This window comes from Octopus bimaculoides, chromosome 3 (genome assembly GCF_046866305.1).
Source record: "Octopus bimaculoides isolate indiv1 chromosome 3, ASM4686630v1, whole genome shotgun sequence".
NCBI classification, from domain to species: domain Eukaryota; kingdom Metazoa; phylum Mollusca; class Cephalopoda; order Octopoda; family Octopodidae; genus Octopus; species Octopus bimaculoides.
Genome location: NC_142930.1, coordinates 142,777,615 through 142,796,648, shown reverse-complemented (window position 1 = coordinate 142,796,648; position 19,034 = coordinate 142,777,615). Strand labels below are relative to the sequence as shown.

At 33.0% G+C, this 19,034-nt stretch overlaps 1 protein-coding gene across 3 annotated transcripts in view; it reads right to left on the bottom strand.

Annotated features, from left to right (window-relative positions):
• The window catches only part of LOC106884218 (neuronal acetylcholine receptor subunit alpha-10), a 1,150,118-nt gene that overhangs the window by 1,048,471 nt on the left and 82,613 nt on the right, over window positions 1–19,034 (bottom strand). Inside the window, exon 2 of one of the 3 annotated variants that reach the window (XM_052966099.2) lies at window positions 14,272–14,308. The exons of the other annotated variants lie outside the window; for them this stretch is intronic. The gene's annotated coding sequence lies outside the window, so the exon portion shown is untranslated. The remainder of the gene's footprint in view (window positions 1–14,271; window positions 14,309–19,034) is intronic. 3 annotated transcript variants of the gene reach the window in all.

Below are 19,034 nucleotides of genomic sequence, written 5' to 3'. Positions count from 1 at the left end.
ACATATATATATATATATATATATATATATATATATATATATAATACATTTCTAAATCTCCGAGGGAGACATATGCAGTAGTAATATGATAAAGTAGTTGTATGCTATCAGCGTAAAGTGACAGTCACATGAATGGAATAATACTATTGCGATTTAGCCCTAGGAAGCAGCACTGCTTCCTGTCGGCCTTCACACATTTCCTGTGTTCTTATCGTATCACTACTGCATAAATCTCACTAAGAGATTTAGAAATGTATTATTTCTATTTTTGAAATCAGTGAATGTATTTCACTAGAATTATTATATGTTTACAAGAGTTTGTCAGGCATATCTAACAGCAAGCCATGCTACTCCAGACTGATGATGAGCAAGACTCAGAAACTAGTCTCTGGATGCAGGCTTAGCTAGGTGGAGATGCTTGTCTCCTCCTTGTAAGCATAAGGCAGTGCTGCTTCCTAGGGTTAAATAGCAATAGTAGTATGCTGCAATTAATCGAAGCGTAGGTTGGTGTTTATAAATTGTAACGTTTATAATGAGTGCATACACTTAGAGTGCATACTAGCCTTCCCTCTCCACGTCGCCGGCTTAATCCAAAGGAAAGGCAAAGGTCGACACAGTTTCGCACAAGTAACGTGGCGGCTCAGTCTTATAATTGAAGCAACGGGAAAAAATGTCATTGTCATGAGTACAACACACATTCCTTTCCGGTAGTCGAACTCACTATAACGTGATTGTCAGCCCCACACTCTAACCACTGAGCCATATGCCTTCACTCATACACACACATACATACATATATATATATATATATATATATATATATATATATATATATATATATATATATATATATATATATATATATATATATATATATATATATATATATATATATATATATATATATATATATATATATATATATATATATATATATATATGTATATATATATATATATATATATATATATATATATATATATATATATATATATATATATATATATGTATATATATATATATATATATATATATACATATATATATATATACAGTAATACCTCGACTATCGCGGATGTTACGTTCCCCCCACCCTCGCGATAGGTGAACCGTGATATAGCGAAGGATTACTGTATATATATATATATATGTGTGCCGTATATATATGATTTCACAGTTTCAGTTAAGCTCGAGGTCTCGTATAAATTTAGATATATATTTGCGTGCGTATGTTATGTTATGCTTATTTAGCTTAAGGATATAGTTTTCATATCATCAATATTCAGATATAGGAATTGTAACAGAATGATACCAAAAATATTGATGCCTTAACAGTGTACCTTGCAGTAACTTGCTTGTAATATGCAAAAATTCAGTTAGTATCAATTTTGATAGAAAATCCAACATGGTAAATGTTGAGAGAAAATGATAATGTTTATTGTAACACTGCCTTGTATATGCAAGTTTTATTACCGTATAGATAAGTTTCAAAAAATGGCATATTTAAAATGCTGGATGTATTCAACTGAACGATTGATGTGAAGACTAGATAAAAGATGATGCGGGTCGATAATAGAAAATTATTTCCGTATGTGATTATAGCGGGTCTGTATTTTTATGCACGCTTTGACTTGGAACTTAGCTACTGCTGTCATGAAACTCCATTGATGCAGTTTATATCAAAATATATAAATATTGTAATGATCTTTACTTCAATGAGTTGGATACATCTTTGGAGTTGACTTAAGGTGTGAAATTACTGTTATTCTTGCCATATCATCCGTAATAAAATGTAGTTAAGCACTTTAGCTATAACAATAAATCTCTTTCGTCTAGCAATGCCGTTATGAATATTTGAAGAATATAGTCACCAAATACAAAACACCATTCTCTCACATTTCTTATTTGCTGCACGCATATATGCGTGTATGCGTATGCTATGTATTCCAGTGCATGTATTTGTGTATTTATGTGTATGTACATATGTATATGTATATATATATATATATATATATATATATATATATATATATATATATATATATATATATATATATATATATATATATATATATATATATATATATATATATATATATATATATATATATATATATATTATTTTATTTAAAAGAGTTCTAACTCTGTTTTTTATGTTTTTTTATTTATATTCTTGTAAAATTTATGTGGGATATAGAATACTAAATATATAAAATATAATATAAAAACAGTTGGATGGTACAATGAAATGAAGTATTGAATGTCTTATTGAATACATGGAATATGTCTTATTGAATATATGAAATAATGAGTGTTCAATATAAAGGATTAAATATATAAATATATAAAGGCGAATGCGTATTTTCTATACCTTGTAATATTTCATCATGGCCGGTATGACAGACTGTAATAGACTGGCTGGTTTTCTGTCTTTTAATACCAATTCCTTTGGACAGCAGCAGTATGCGTTTGGCTATTTTTAGAGTTGATGACAAGTTTATTTTTAGAAATGATGACATTTGATAGATCTTTTGTGCTTTGGTTATAGGGATAAGATTTTTGAACCCCAGTAGGTGTTTGGCTATTTTTAGAAATGATGACATTTGAGAGATTTTATGTGTTTTAGTTATAGGGATAAGATTTTTAAACCCCAAGTAGGATAAATTTAATCATTGTTTGTTAAGAGTAGGTTTAAATTTCTTAATAAAGTCCTTTTCTTTGCTTTTTCTCTCAATTTCATTCCGGTTGTAAAGTTTATGGAATGGAAATATAATAAAAGTTTGATGACCACATGTTGCCAGATGGTTACTCAGTGGTATTTGGAGGACTTCTGGGTTTTTAATCTGTTGTCGATGCACCCGTGAGCGTTCCCATAGTGCATTACCTATATCTTAGACACTAAAAATTACATATGCTGTCTCTATTCAGCAAATTGTGTACATATATGTATTGTTACGACACATGTTGCCTCAGACTGAGTAAACCTGATTAGATGTTATGTTTAATATAGAAATAAAGGAAATTTCTGATACAAATGCCATTGCATATATATATATATATATATATATATATATATATATATATATATATATATATATATGATGGGCTGTCCCCGTCGGTTTCGACGTACTCTTTCATTGGCAGTCATATTGCAGATGTCGAGTGTCACATTTAAGTTCTACCAAAGATTTGCCAAGAAGACCACACATGTGGATTGCAGGTTACGCAGATTGTATTTTTGCAGCCGCTTTTGTCTTTTACCTTGCGACCCGTAGCCTGTAAATGCTAGTTGCAACAAAGTTTCTAATACCATTTTGACACACCTCTATTTTGTTCGTTCTAAGGCGTCTCATTCAAATTGTTGTGTACTACCTTCAATTCTATGACGTTACTCTTCAGCTTGTCGTTATATCTGAGTCATGGTTAACCAACATTGCTGTGCTCACTCTCAAAATGGCTGTACATGAACAATTAGTGTATTCTTATGTTACAGAGTCTGATGACATGGCCAGCACTGCGCAATTTTTATTGCATAAAGAATCTCTCGATTCTACCAATCTTACACTTGCTAAAAAAAAGGCGGCATTAGAAACTGTCTTTTATGAATAACCGCAGATTGTCTTCAGACAGTCTTTGAGGAAGATGTCTAGCTGATTAATGTGTCGTCTATAGGGTATCCACGATTCTTAGCCATACAAGAGTGGAGTAAGAATAACAGCTATATAGACCTGTACTTTGGTGTCAAGTTTGATGCTTTCTCATTCCATAGGCGATGACGAAGTTTGCCAAATGCGTTGGCAACAATCCACGTGCAGTTACATTTTGAAATTGTATGTATATTTTGAAAGAATGTATGTATATATATTGTGTCATCCCATAAATAATGCGGATTTTTCAATACTTTTTAAGTCTAAGATTCTTAGTCTAATGTTCTTAATCTAAAGTCGTTAGTCTAAAGTTCTTAATCTTAAGTTCATTTTTAATCTAAAATATACTCTCCTTCATTTTCTACAATACTTTTCCATCTGTCTGCCAGGGTTTGCAGGACGTCCTCGCTGAGCTCTACAGATCTTCCAGGGCGAAGTTCCTCTTCTAGGATGTAGTCTACGGTTTGGAATTTCTGGAACCACCGTTGCCACTGGCTTACGCTTAATGTCCAATATACTGCATTAATATTCCTCGCACTTTCCTTTGCGTTGTTGGCTTCATTGAACTCATAAAGCAAATATGTCGAATATGCTAATTCTTTACTTCCATTACAGTTTTTTTTTTTTAATTGCTGTTAAAATCGAACAGCACTCTTCAAGACTCGCACTAAGATTAAGAAGAAGTTAAAATTACTACCTGCTTTTATAGTAAGTCACTGTATATATTTTATTGTGTCCGGGGAGAGTCATTCTCTTTTAATGCTTTATTAATGAAAACACTCACAAGTTCGTTTTCCACTCATCTACTTACCTATTTTTTCAAACAGCTTTGAAATTATACTAAAAATACCATTCATTTAAATACATGTTTGAAATTCAAGAAGTAGATATATTTCACCCATGTACCGTGTGGTATCATGGATCTTGCTTAAACGAAAATGATGTTCAGTAAGACAAAGAAATATCATAATTTAACCAGTAAAATGTATGGAGCGATATTACATATGCTGAATACAAATGGTATGTCCATGGAAGTGAAAGGACGCCATTCTTCATTTGTTTTAATAATGGTATCAAAAACTAATTTATTTCAATTGCGTGATTTTGCAAATCCTGAGCAGCAAATCTTTTAGACAAAGTCAAAGGTACAGGAAATAAATAAAGATCTATGGCTTGAAAACCTGTTTTACTCACGATCAAAAATGTCATGAATGCAAAGTGACTTTAACCTGGTACTCTCGATTTGGTGCTGAATATCGTTAACTAAATATTTTAATTCAGACTCTTAATTACTAAGCCTGGACTAAAACATACAACTGGAAGCCTCTAATAACGTGATCTTTCACACGTAAACGCTAGTGGACCACTGAGTCCGGGAAGCACAAATAAGTTTTCAGTAATACTGAGATGATTCTCAAACATCACAAGTCACTGTTGAACTGTAAACAAATATAACAGCATAAGATGAGAAACTGATAGGTGGATTCTGACCTCAGGATACTGTCGAACTTATTCTTCCCCTCCCCATCTGTTTCGGTCATCCGTGGCTTTTTTATCCAATTTTCTAGACTGACATCAATTGGTCGTATTTTTACCTTCATATACAATGTCCAATATATTGACATTGTTGTCTCCTAAATTTGTTAAGAAGCTATCTGGTAGTCTTTGCTCGATAAATTATCTCGATGTAAGAAAGAACACTACATACGATACAATTAGCACTTGTTTAAGGCACCACATCTCCACAGTAACTTTAAGCTTTTACACAATTTTTTTAATGTTTCAGATCATACAACTATATGTAAGGGAGCTCTAGTGTATTTCTCTACGACTTATTTCCTCAACCTCAAATTTTGATAATCGTATATATGAAGATATCCTTTATTGTTTAAGGCTTACATATGTAGATTTAGCCTGTCCTTATCTTAATATCTTTGATGTTTCTTTTTCTTTAATATACAAGCTATTTTCCATTTGTTATTATTATTTTAAATGTATATATATATTTTTTTTAAATATATTTCTAAATACATTTCCATTGGTCTTGTCAACTTATCCACAACGCTATAGTTCTTATAAATGATTGTATTAACACTTCCTCCAATGACGCAGGAGCCAAAACCACATGAAATATCTCTAATACAAACCACCTCTAATGATGATCTAACTAAGCACTTATGGTTACACATGAAATCCATTAAATCTTAATTTCATTCGAACTACAACAACAAAATATAATAGAGATGTCTAAGTATTTGACGCTGACTTAAGTACATATTACAACGAAATTAGTCAGAACAATGTAGAATCAAAAGCGACCAGTGTTTAATCAAATATTCAATTAAAAGTATTCGATGTAAACTTCATCTACTTGTATTACCTGCAGCCATTTTACTAATGCCATTGAATGCCACCACTACCACCCGATGTAAAATACCTCAATGGTACTGTATTGCTACTAAATCAACATGATATATAACGCTTCACCGTATCATACATCCCCTACTTTAAAAACAATGTGGAAATACAAATACAATTTTTTTCTATAGATAATTTTATTTTATACATCTCCCTCTTATCCGTTTACCCAATTCAATTTCAAAACATTCCCTGTCCCTCTTCTTTATATTCTGTGTCGAAAGCTGTTCACTCATCGTGTTAATCTGTTCTTCAATGTAACATTTCAACTTCATAACTCCAAAAGTTCTCCTGTATTTTTATGTCAGTTCTTTCTCTTTCTAGTTCTCTGTTTCTATAAACCTCTCTCTTTGTCTTTCTCTCTCTTATTCATTGCTCACCATTTCTGAAACTTTGAAATTCACCTCGCTCTAGCTTCCTTTTTTTTCTTTTCTTTTAATCTATTTAAATTGTCTTCTACATATATTCGGATACTCACAATTATACAGGCATATAAAACAATTAGCAAAATCATTGTCCATATTACCAATACATTTTTCATTGGAAGTTACTGTGATACATATACACAAAAAACATAAGCATTCACTCTCATTTTCATCCATACATTCGCAAATGGACACACAAATAGTTGTAAACATTGCTCTCTTCTGATAGCAACTCCTTATATATGTTGCTGCAATTAGACATTACACACTGAAGCACTTTTGAGTAATCGAAGATTGCTTGCTTTCTAATTTATCACTTTCAAAGTCGATAAAGATACAATGTTTATTTCAAAAGCATGTGTCTTTGTAATCGACAAAATGTCGAATACAACAATCTAAGAAAAAAAATATGAGTATCGAACACTACAAAATAACATACGATAATTGTTTATTATTTCTCTGAATAAATACAACACAGCCCACGCATGCACGCGTAAAGGGAGTTATTGCAATTTTCTTGGTTCTTCCAAAACACGGACAATAATTCTTTTGATCATTGTTGAACTGAATATCATATTTCACCGTACACTATTGTTCACTTGTCATTCCATAGTGAATTTTATTGAATGAAATTCAAAATTGTGTTCTTATGACTGCGATGCAGCAACAATTCTGAAAATTCAATGAGACCAACTATAACTTCTGTATTGATATTTCCCATTAATGTATTTTATATTGTATTGAAAACCTTTTAATCCTTGCAAGAGCGAAACTTCTTGTTTTAATAATTTCAGTATGTTAAACTCGTACAACTCTGGTTTTAATGTCCATTCGCAGCGTGACTACAGAAGTAAAAGGATTATTCAAAAAGGTTAAAAATCACAGAACTGATTTTCGTGTAGGCAGATGCAGGGATTTAAAAAGATTATTTGAAAATTGTTTGTAATTTTCCATTTCGAGGCTGAATAACATGATACTAATAAGTACAACTAATTATGTTTCATAAATATGTGATTCTGTTCAGGATATATGATGACATGAAATATTACTTATAACGAGTTAATCTCTAATATGCTTCTTTGCTCTCCAAGAAGCTGGTTAAAATATGTTACCCAATAGAAATATGTTCACTGACTAATCACCCTCCACTAAGTGGAAGTATTTCTACTGAGTTGTCTCTAACTTCAAACTATTAGATACCACATACAAGAAAGGAAGAGCTCGTCTCCCAGGTTGCTAGCCTCTGTCAGGGATTTTTGGCTTCACGCGCAATCTCTGCCCCACGTCACTGATTCTGCACTACTCTACTTCCTTACATCTACTTCATTCATAACTTTCTCCTCCATTCCACTCTGCTCCTCTCGCATTCTGCCTTTCTTTGTCCTCCTCTCTCTCACACTCTCTCACTCTTTATCTCTCTTTGTATTTCTCTCCCTGTCTCTCTGTCTCTCTCTGTCTCTGTTTCTCTCTCTCTCTCTCTCCCTCTCTCTCTCTCCCTCTCTCTCATTCACGCTTCCTTTCCAGCACCACGTTGTAAACTCATTTCTGAAAGTGCAGTGAACATTTAACACAAACACTATTACCACGAATCTCTGAATTTAAAATATAACTCTTCCAGTGATGAGGATAAGAACACTTAACCCTACTCTATATGTTTATATTTGGTGAGCAAATTAACAAAATGCATATTTCCTGAGAATTCATATTTACTTTTTGGAAACTTCTGTTTCATATTCAAAATTTGGGATCTAGTTGCCTGGAGAAACATCACTAACTGCATTTCAAATCTATTAGTCGTTCTAAAAGGTGTCAGAAAATACAAGTTATATTTATGGCTATGAAGGTAAGGAAGGAAAGACCTAATGCATTTTCTTCGGGGCATCCGATGATTATCGACAATTAATCTCATAACAGAAACCACTACGGTCACGTTTAGCAGAGATAACTCTGCTAATAACACGCAAAGACCCCAAGGCGATGATAAACCATTTTAACGAAGATTTAAATGCTTGTTTACCTCCTACTCATGCCTATAAGGCTTTGTAATATATATCATGCTTATGCTAATTTTTTTTATTATCCTATATAAACATTGTGCATACATAGACACCTTCATGACGCTTCAATGTTCGATAAGGTGGTACTTCCAAAATATTATAATGGGGGAGAGAGAGGGGAGAGAATGAGGGAGATAGAGGGGAGAGAAAGAGGGAGAGGGAGCGGCACTAGCATTGGGATGGTACTTATTTTCAGCTGCAGAGACTGGCGCAATACGAAGTGTCGTTTTCAAAGATTCAACGTGCTGTCCAGTCTAGGGGTTGAACCTATATTGTTATCGTTACTCGAACACTCTAACCTCTGGCACACTCACTTTCGCCACACCATAATAAATATAAAGAAATCAATAGAATATATTAGGATGGAACATATTTATCATAAGTGTATGCTATTCAGAAGTAAGAAAATCTTTCAGGCTATTGTGAAAGATATTAGAATTGCGAATACAAGCCCATCATAACATGATAAACTTAGAAACAGATTTCCTATATGGTGTGAGTAATCAACAAGTGGCATGTACCATAGATAACTATTTTGAGAAACGAATTATTTGTTAGATGCAGTTAGAAGGCGGTGGCAGTACATATGCATTGTTTACAAGAATATAGGTGGTTATGTCGACTCAATACTTGAAAAGACATTCTCTATTTATATCCAAAACGTGAAAAGCAAAGTTAATATGGGCATAATTCAGGTAAAGGTTAAAAAAGTGACGTAAAAATATAAGAAAAATAGCTTATGTGCAATATACTCTATAGATTATGCCATCATTTGCTCAGTTATCTTTTTGTACAAAATATTACAAAACAGCAAAACTGTTTATATGTTCGGCATTCCGACTAAATTAGCTGAAATTTTGAATACACTTGTTTACTTTCACACTGTATTAAAAAAATGCTTAATGTCCATCATTTTGGAGAAAGACAGCAATAGTCATAAACGCCACGACACTTTGATTTATCGTGACTTTACGTTAAGGAGAAACCATATGTATCTCAATTGGAAATACATGATAAAATCGTTAATATTTTCCATGCACTATTTCACCCAACATTTTAGTCACGAAGATAAAAGGCAGACTCAATCTGGGCAAAATTTGAAATCGTATTGTGAAGAGTTTGAACGATATAACTAAGGCCATTTTGTTCATACTTCAACTGATACGAGGATACATATGCGATATCATTCATTAATACTGAACACAATTAATGAGCAAAGATAAATTAAAAAAGATAAATCCGTGTAGAGAACTGAAGGCCATACAGAAAAAGAATATTACTTGTAAATGCGTGACAGTTTCATAGATAAAACTAACTTTGATTCCATCAGAAGTAAAATACTGTCCATTTTATTTACTAACATTAAGCGTGATATAGGCTTGTTATAATGATAAATTAACATTAATTTCTGTTAGCAATACATATATTCTCAAATATACATGTGTTTTTTAGACATATTTTCTGAAAGTCTCTTTGTAGTATCGGGTGATATATAATCCACATTCAACAGAGTTAGAAGGCTTGCTATGAGTACGATCCGCGGCTTGGTCATTGTATGGCAAGTCAACACCAGTCATCAAAGAGCTCTCGAAAGAATTCATTCTTTCTATGCACGTTCTCGAGCTTCTAGTCGTGTGAGACGTTTGTATGTGCTTTTATGGGTGCGCATAGCATATGGTGAAATATAATCTGCAGTAAGTTCCGCACTCAATGAAACTTTCTCAAGCAATATTACATTCAATTATGATAAATTGCGCGTTACAAGTAACATTATGTTCTGTTCTAAAAGAGCTTATCCAAAAGAAGTGTTATTTCATTCGGCTGGCGGAATGTTTATTTCTTACTTTGATTATTTAAAAAATTATATTAAAAATAAAGTAGTTGCTAAGGGTAGAGGGAAAATGATGAGAGAATGACGGTTAAATTGCAAATAATTTATGATATCTAGAATTAATCAAAAGGTATAGAATTTCTAGCGTAGTATGCAAGAAATCATATGAATAAAAAATTGAAATAATATAAATAAATATCACTTATAGTACACATTGAAAATAAATTAAGCCATATGCAGCTACATTCTCTACCTCTAATAATAGGTTAAGTCAACATGTGTAAAAGAAAAAAATATATATATGTATCTAAGAAATGCACATCAAGTTAAAATTATTTTGTGAAGTTACCAACGCGCCAAGTCAGCAGTTTTACAATTGTCTGTATATAATGGAAACACTGAATCGACATTAACACGAACATCAGCAATAACAAAAGTCGGAAGAAGAAGAAGAAGAAGAAGAAGAAGAAGAAGAAGAAGAAGAAGAAGAAGAAGAAGAAGAAGAAGAAGAAGAAGAAGAAGAAGAAGAAGAAGAAGAAGAAGAAGAAGAAGAAGAAGAAGAAGAAGAAGAAGAAACACAAGCAGGAGAAGAACATCTAAAAACAAAGAAAATCATATTTATAATAGAAGTTCCTTTGGTGTCAGTGATGTGCTTTTGCCTGTGATGTTTGGAAGTATCTTTTATCTGGTAATGATTTTGTTTATTCTTTATACATTCAGACACATGCTGGAATACAGAGAACACGCACACATACTCTCTTTCCGTCGCTTTCTTCTTTAGTTTCTATGAGTGTAAGTATATACGCGTTTATTTACACATACACAGATATATGTATGCATATGTTTTGGAAGTTGGTTAGTGCGTGTATACGTGCGTAGTATATGCCTGTATATTATATCGTGTATTATTGTCTATATTAATAATCGAAAGTCAAATATTGACTGGTACAAAAGTAATAACTTGTAATAATAGTTTTTTTTTTTTCTAATATCTTAACTTTAAAGAGATTTTATTTTACAGTAAACATATATAATATATTATTTCAACTACAAACTTATCTTTCTTTACAGAGTTGGTTTTACCTCCATTCTATATATTTGCTTATCAGTTCATTCAACTTATTCTTTGGCCTTGCTCGAAATGTACATATTTTCTATAAATTTATTTCGATTACATATTCACTGTTATACCTTACTGGAAATCAATTGGCAATCGAGTTGAAGAGCTTCAAACTGTACACAGACATACATTTTGGACGACCTGATAACTGGCTTGAATATTTTTTCAATGATCAGTGTCCATTTTATTTCTGTATTCCTTTATCTACTGCACTTATTATAAATGGCAGAACATATTATAAAGCATGTCGAGATAAATGGCAGCGTTGCAAAACACAACAGGTTGTTAAATGACAAAAATGCATGGTGTTTTAGATCCCACTTATTCTGACTGGTAACATTTAAAACAAGAAAACTAGTAATTTTCTTCGTGTAATGATGGTGAACAGTTGCATTATTGATTTTATAGAATATTAATCTCTATTTTTGATATACTCTCTGGATTATATTTTTAGGATATTGATCTAATCTTTAGCTATTTAAAGTATTGCTTTGTTTGCATTTTAATGTACGGTTATATAGAAAAAAAATTGTTTAGAGATGCAGTATGTCTACAAGAATAAATAGGCAGCGAATTAAAACACATGTAAGGAAAATTGGTTTCAGCGATTTCTTTTAGCAGTTTACGTATTTCAAGTAGTTTATATTTAGTTACTAAAGTTAAGTAAAATACATTTAATATAATATATTTACGTTAAATAAATATAACAAAAATCAAAGAAGAGATAAATATACTTTTACAATTATGTGGTGTTTGGAGAAAGCAATATTAAGTATACATTTAAGCTAACGGTTTCACTCGTTAATACATATTCTGTTATACAGTTTTACAAGTTTATTTGATTCAGTTATTGTACTGTAGCCATATGAGACAGCGTCTAGTAGCGTCACTCCGCCGTACCAGCGAAGTATCGAATAGAGATTTTATCGGTCCGTTTGCGGAATCGCCTAGGTAGGATGACGTAAACAAACCAACACCAGCTGCCAAGTGATGGTGGGACAAACACATACACACACGCTTATATACAGGGTGCCGTGAAGAAACTGTCGGCTACATTATGCAAAAATGAAAATAACATTGACATCTCATTTTAGCAGATACATTTACCAAAATTACATAAAAATATCTTGAAATAATAAAGAGTAAATTTATTCAGTAAAATCGGCGTTTCCTTCAACCACGACCTCCCCACAACTTCGGAATCTCCTGGAGGGTTTCTGGATGGTCTCCTTGTTTAAGTTCGTGAATGCAGCCATAATCTTTGCCTTCAGTTCATCTTTCGCTTTACAAGGAGTTTTGTTGGTCTCTCTCTCAACTGCGCCCCATACATAATAATCAAGGGGATTACAGTATAGGGAGTTAGGTGGCCAGATGTTTGGGGCGATGTAGTCGCAGAAATTCTACGGACAGCCATGACTGTGTTCTCCGGCTTGTGGAGAATGGTACGGAGTCTTGTTGCCAGACATAGGATCTTCTAGCATTCATCCTATTGACCCAGGATAGCACTACCTCCTCAAGGCACTTGATGTAGGCCTCAGCTTTGAGTCTGATGCCGTGTGGGTAGATGAATGGAGGCATAACGTTGCCGTCTCAAGTGATCACACCAAACACCATGAAGGTGACTAGATGTTTGATTTTTATAACACTCAGTATACACCCTCAGATTGTACTGTCCTCAACTTGACATCGAAGCACTCTGAAATGTTCGTATTCGAACTTCCGATGCGAATGTCAAGCAGTACACTATGCCGTTGCCAAATTTCTGGCAGAGAAATTGCGTCCAACCGGCCCTATTATACTGTGTAACCGACCAAATCAAAAGTAAACAATGCTCATGCGTGTAATCAAAAATACTAAATGTCGACAATTTACCCATCGCACCCTGTATATATGTATGTATGTATATGTGTGTGTGTGTGTGTGTGTGTGTATGAGTTAGAGGTTAAACAACCATCTAAGTGATACTAAATATCCAATATACTACTGGGTGTATACCTACTTATTTATATCGAAATGCTTACTATTGTAGGGCAGCATAGCAGTTGAATACTAGGTATGGATGGAGGTAAAAAAGAACTATACCCAGAATTTATGAGGCCAAGAAGAAAATGGAGATGAAAATCAATCGACAAACATCAGCCTGTAGACATTTATTTATAACTATATATTAATTGATTGCAATCATACGCATAAGTGATCAAAATAAGCAAATCAAATAAGCAAATAAACAAGTAAATAAATAAATAAAAATGAAAAATATTTATGTATTTAGTTATTTATCTATTTATTTACTTGTTTATTTTGGTTATTTCATTTGTTTATATCGATTACTTATCCATGTGATTGTAATCAATTAATAAATAGTTAAAATGAATATCTACAGGGTGATGTTCATCGATTGATTATCCGGTCCATCTTCGTATTTGCCCTATATATATATATGCTATATAAAAATACATATATATATATATATATATATATATATATATATATATATATAAAAGATAATAAGAGTGAAAAAACTACAGAAGGCTTGTGTTACATGGTTAAAGTATATATTTAAATTATGTCAGAAAAATGTTATGAAATCTTTTTGGTATATAAACATTGTATTTTGAGAAATACACAGAGTGTTTAAATCTTTACTAATTTGTTCTTGTTTTAAAATGAATTCGTCGACAGTATCGTGTAGAGGAGGTTGTTGTTCATTGTTAGGTTTGTTAATGTACATTGATTTGAGGGTTGTGCATAAAAGTTGTAAATCATTACTAACCTGATCAGTGTAGTGAGTAGTGACTTCACTGTTTATCCTTTCCCGGGCGAGAAGATTTGAGTCAGAAGACAGATGGAGGAAAAACAAGCAGAGGAATTAGGTTAACCCACAGGAAGAATGGAGAAATTGGTGACATTCGAGCGTATGCTCTTCAATAGAAACGATTGAGAGGGAAAAAAAAACGGGGAGTGAAAACAATGTTTGAGGATTAACGGTTCAACGAGATGCATCGGTCAGAATAAATATATATATAATTGAAGAAATTGGAGCCAGGAAGAACGAGTACGGTTGGACTTTTTTTTTTCATTATTCGCTACAATATATCAATGTTGTCTCCTGTAGTCTAAAATCTTCTACATAGCACGTTTGTCGTACTTTGAATTTATTAGCGGCTCACAAAAACATTTTGCATGCCGCGAGAGCGTGTTTTTCGGGCTTCTATATATGCCATATATATCGGCTCGACAAACGTGTTAATGCGGCACACACGATGTATATGCGAACCGCTGATAAATTCAAACCACGACAAACAGAGTAGAAGATTCTAAAGTAACGGAGAGAACACACATATATCACCCAAGGAAATACAACTAGATTTCATTATGCAAACAGACAGTTGCATAATCAAGAACTTGTACTCATGGAAAACTACGTTGCATCGAAAGAATTATAGCGAATGACTCAAGTTTCTTCAATTTTATATTGAATGTCCAAATGGAAATTTTAAGTGCTACGAAGGACTGCGCTTAGACTCCTTGTCGAATAGTCTGAGGCGGGTCTTGTGTGATCTTGTATATGTTAAATAAAATGGGATAAGGCCAAGGCAGTTCTATACTTAAGAGATGAGGAATGATGTACATTGTTTACATTATTTACATTTGACGGATATTTGTCCTCATCTTGTTTGTTGTTAACACAATGTTATGGCTGATATACCCTCCAGACTTCATCAGGTGTCTTCGATTCTCATTCCTAAGTTATTTTTCGATTTTATTATTATTATTATTATTATTAACGCCTCCCCCAAAATTTCAGTCCTTGTGCCTATAACGGAAATTATTATCATTATTATTATCATTATTATCAGTATTATTATAATTTCCATTATTATCGTTATTATTATTATTATTATTCAAGTCACTGCTTGGAATCGAACTTGGAATATTGGGGTTTAGTAGCCCGCGCTCTTAACCACTACGCCATATGCCCGTTGGCAATTATGGAGTGAATTTTAGGGCATATATATCTTATATTTTCCTATCCTTCCTTAATACCGGTTCCCATATGTTACTCATATCTGCAAAGGAGGTTGTTGTGTCCTAGCATGTGTGCTACTTCTTTTAGTTTTCGTATTTTCTAGTGGTGTTCTCTGTCTATTATTTTAACTTCATGCCACAGGGGAAGGTGGTCTCCATTTTTCCATACATGATCAACTATACCCGATTTATCAATATATCCACGTGTCACAACTTTGCAATGTTCTTCTACCCATATTTAGAGGGAGTGACATGTTTCGCCTTTTTATAACCTACCGCAGCTGCATGTGATGGAGTACATGCAGTCTTAAGTCATATTTTCTTCTAATGGTCGTTTTATTCCGAAAGGATACAAAAGATATGCGGCCCATATGACGTCAGGACATTATTCAAGAGTAATACAACAATTCGCAAACATCTCCTACATTTACCACCATCTATAACTCCTTTTTTTCTTTTCACTTTCTCTTTCCTCTTTCCTCCCCTAATAGGTTTGACCAATACCATTTTTCTTACTTCTAACATACTTATCTATTCTCTTCTCTCTATCTACTTCCTCCTACCAGTATATTCTCAAAATTTCATTTTCACTACAAGATCCATTTGAAATAACAAATGTGATTGTGTCTCTTTGCCTATCATTCTGTGCGTGTGAATGTTTGTATCTTTCTCTCTCCTCTCTGTCTTCTCACTCCCCTCTGTCTTCTCTCTCCCTTTCTCTGTATATATATATGTGTGTGTGAATGTGTGTGTGTGTGTGTATGTGTGTGTGTGTGTGTGTGTGTGTGTGTGTGTGTGTGTGTGTGGACAGGAAACGTCTTTACCCATTCAACACAACACATTCCTTGGATTATTTGACAACTCTCACATCCTACATATATTTTTATCTCTAACCCTAACTCTAACCCTAACCCAAAATAACTTTTTATATAATGAACTCTACTATTCCTTTTTATTGAAACTCTCTCATATCATCTCTGATTATGGGATATCTTTAATATCCTGAAACAGTTTTAAGACTATCTTTCTCTTTATAAATGTCCTGGAAATATCACACTGTCTTCGCTTTGTTATCTAATTGTATTTAACCCACACAACACAACACACACATACATATAGAGAAAAAGAGAGAGAGAGGAGAGAGAGGCAGAATGCAGACAGGCAGATAGGCACACGCACAGGCAGACAAGCGTCAAACACAAGTACAGATAGACGGAAAAGTCATGTGTGTTGTGTTCCCCACGCTACCGTCTACCAACTCACTCAAATCTTTTAACATCTGTTTGCTTTGGTCAGTGGACTGCTACAATGCTGGTGCACCGCGTTGAAGAATTTCAGTAAAACCTCACACAGTAGGATTCGAACTAAAAGCATGTTATTGAAATCTATTTTCTTAACCACATACCTATGTTTGCACGTTTGTGGCTTTATAAATATCACCTTATGCAAAAGTATAGGATCTAGCAATTGTAATCGAATGATTTAAAACAATTCATTGTAAATATTTTCTAAAAAGAAATGAAGTATAAATATACATATATGCATGTATATTTATAATTATGTATATTTAGAAATGAATATATAAATACGGAGGCGCAATGGCCTAGTGGTTAGGGCAGCGGACTCGCGGTCATACGATCGCGGTTTCGATTCTCAGACCCGGCGTTGTAAGTGTTTATTGAGCGAAAACACCTAAAGCCCCACGAGGTTCCGGCAGGGGATGGTGGTGAACCCTGCTGTACTCTTTCACCACAACTTTCTCTCACTCTTACTTCCTGTTTCTGTTATGCCTGTATTTCAAAGGGGCCAGCCTTGTCACACTCTGTGTCACGCTGAATATCCCCGAGCACTACGTTAAGGGTACACGTGCCTGTGGAGTGTTCAGCCACTTGCACGTTAATTTCACAAGCAGGCTGTTCCGTTGATCGGATCAACTGGAACCCTCGACGTCGTAAGCGACGAAGTGCCAACAACAACAATATAAATACACACATACGTTCGTACACACATATGTACGCACAAATATTAACTTGCGTTGCGTAAATATATGCTTAAACATATACACATATACACGTATACGCAAACATATGTGTGTATGTGTTTCTCACTGCATATATGCCTGTCGTGTGTTTGTGACTATCTCTAAATGCTCATTATAAAATACGACACAAGTGTAATTAGTTGCCTCGAATGATCATTAGATTCTTTGAAACTATATTGTAATTAGACCAGATATTAGATGAATAGTAATGTATGAATGTAAAGTGTAATATAGTCGATTTGGTTTTAACACTGTGGCTGATATATTTTTGGACATCAGAAAATTAGTTTGAAACAATACGGGGACACTGAGAATGTGTTTTAATATAAAACAATGAAAGTTCCAGATTCATAGTGTTAATGTTATTCATAGAAACTATGTCTGAAATCGATTCTTCTATGCTAGAACACATAATAACTTAATTTATGTAGCATGTGCTCCTTTCTTGCCTCAATTTAATTAAATTGTAATTTATGTGTTGCGGAAATGCAACAGAAGAAAAAATAACAATGCACTGGATTTCCAGTCGAGAGTTTTATTGACATGATTCTATCAATTAATGTAACACATGTTTGGAAGAATTTGACATAATGAAGAAAATCATATAATTTCCGATTACGGTCAAAATCAGTCATCAGAAGGAATTATCCGAACGTTAGTGTTTGGTTCACTACACTCAGCATAATTTTTCTTAATTTCAAAGATATATTTTAAAAGAATCTTTTTTCAAATTGTTTCTTGTTAACAGGAAATAAACAAATAGAAAAGGATTTTGTCAGCTAAAAATATGCGTAAACGTTCGATGAAATGTATCAAATTAGTAACAATTTAAATGAATATTTTAATATGGTTCCATATATATAATTGGTTGTATGGCAAAACAGAATAGCTCACACATCAATGAGTATATAAATACTTTCATACGAACCAATTAAATTCACTCAAATCTTCTTCAATTCTAGAAAGATAATATCTCTGATACACAATATCAGACACATTTGTAAAAAATTCAATATCTTAATATTTCTGGTCTCTATCACGTGATACAGAGTAAGTATTTCTTTTTAAAAATGTTTTACGTATCGGACCTTTGCAAATGATACAGCTATAAATATTATGTTTTTGAAATATAGTCTCCCTTCCTCCAAATTATGCGTTTTCTATGTTTTTTTTTTAATGTCACTTTTTCGATATTCTCACGAGATTTTATATTATACTGAGCTAATGCGAACCTCATAGTCTTATATAAGCAATTACAGACTTAACATTTTTGTTATTTATGTAGTTCATTAGGTAAACTGTTTGTAAATTAAAACTTTTACAAATAGAATCACTAACCTGATATTTGAAATAAGTTAAGAACACTGAAAATATATTCCAAATGTCTGTATAAAAAGAGCATATACTATTTTTATGATTTTAGCACAAAATGCATAAATATGATAGCAATTTTATGCAAATTTAAA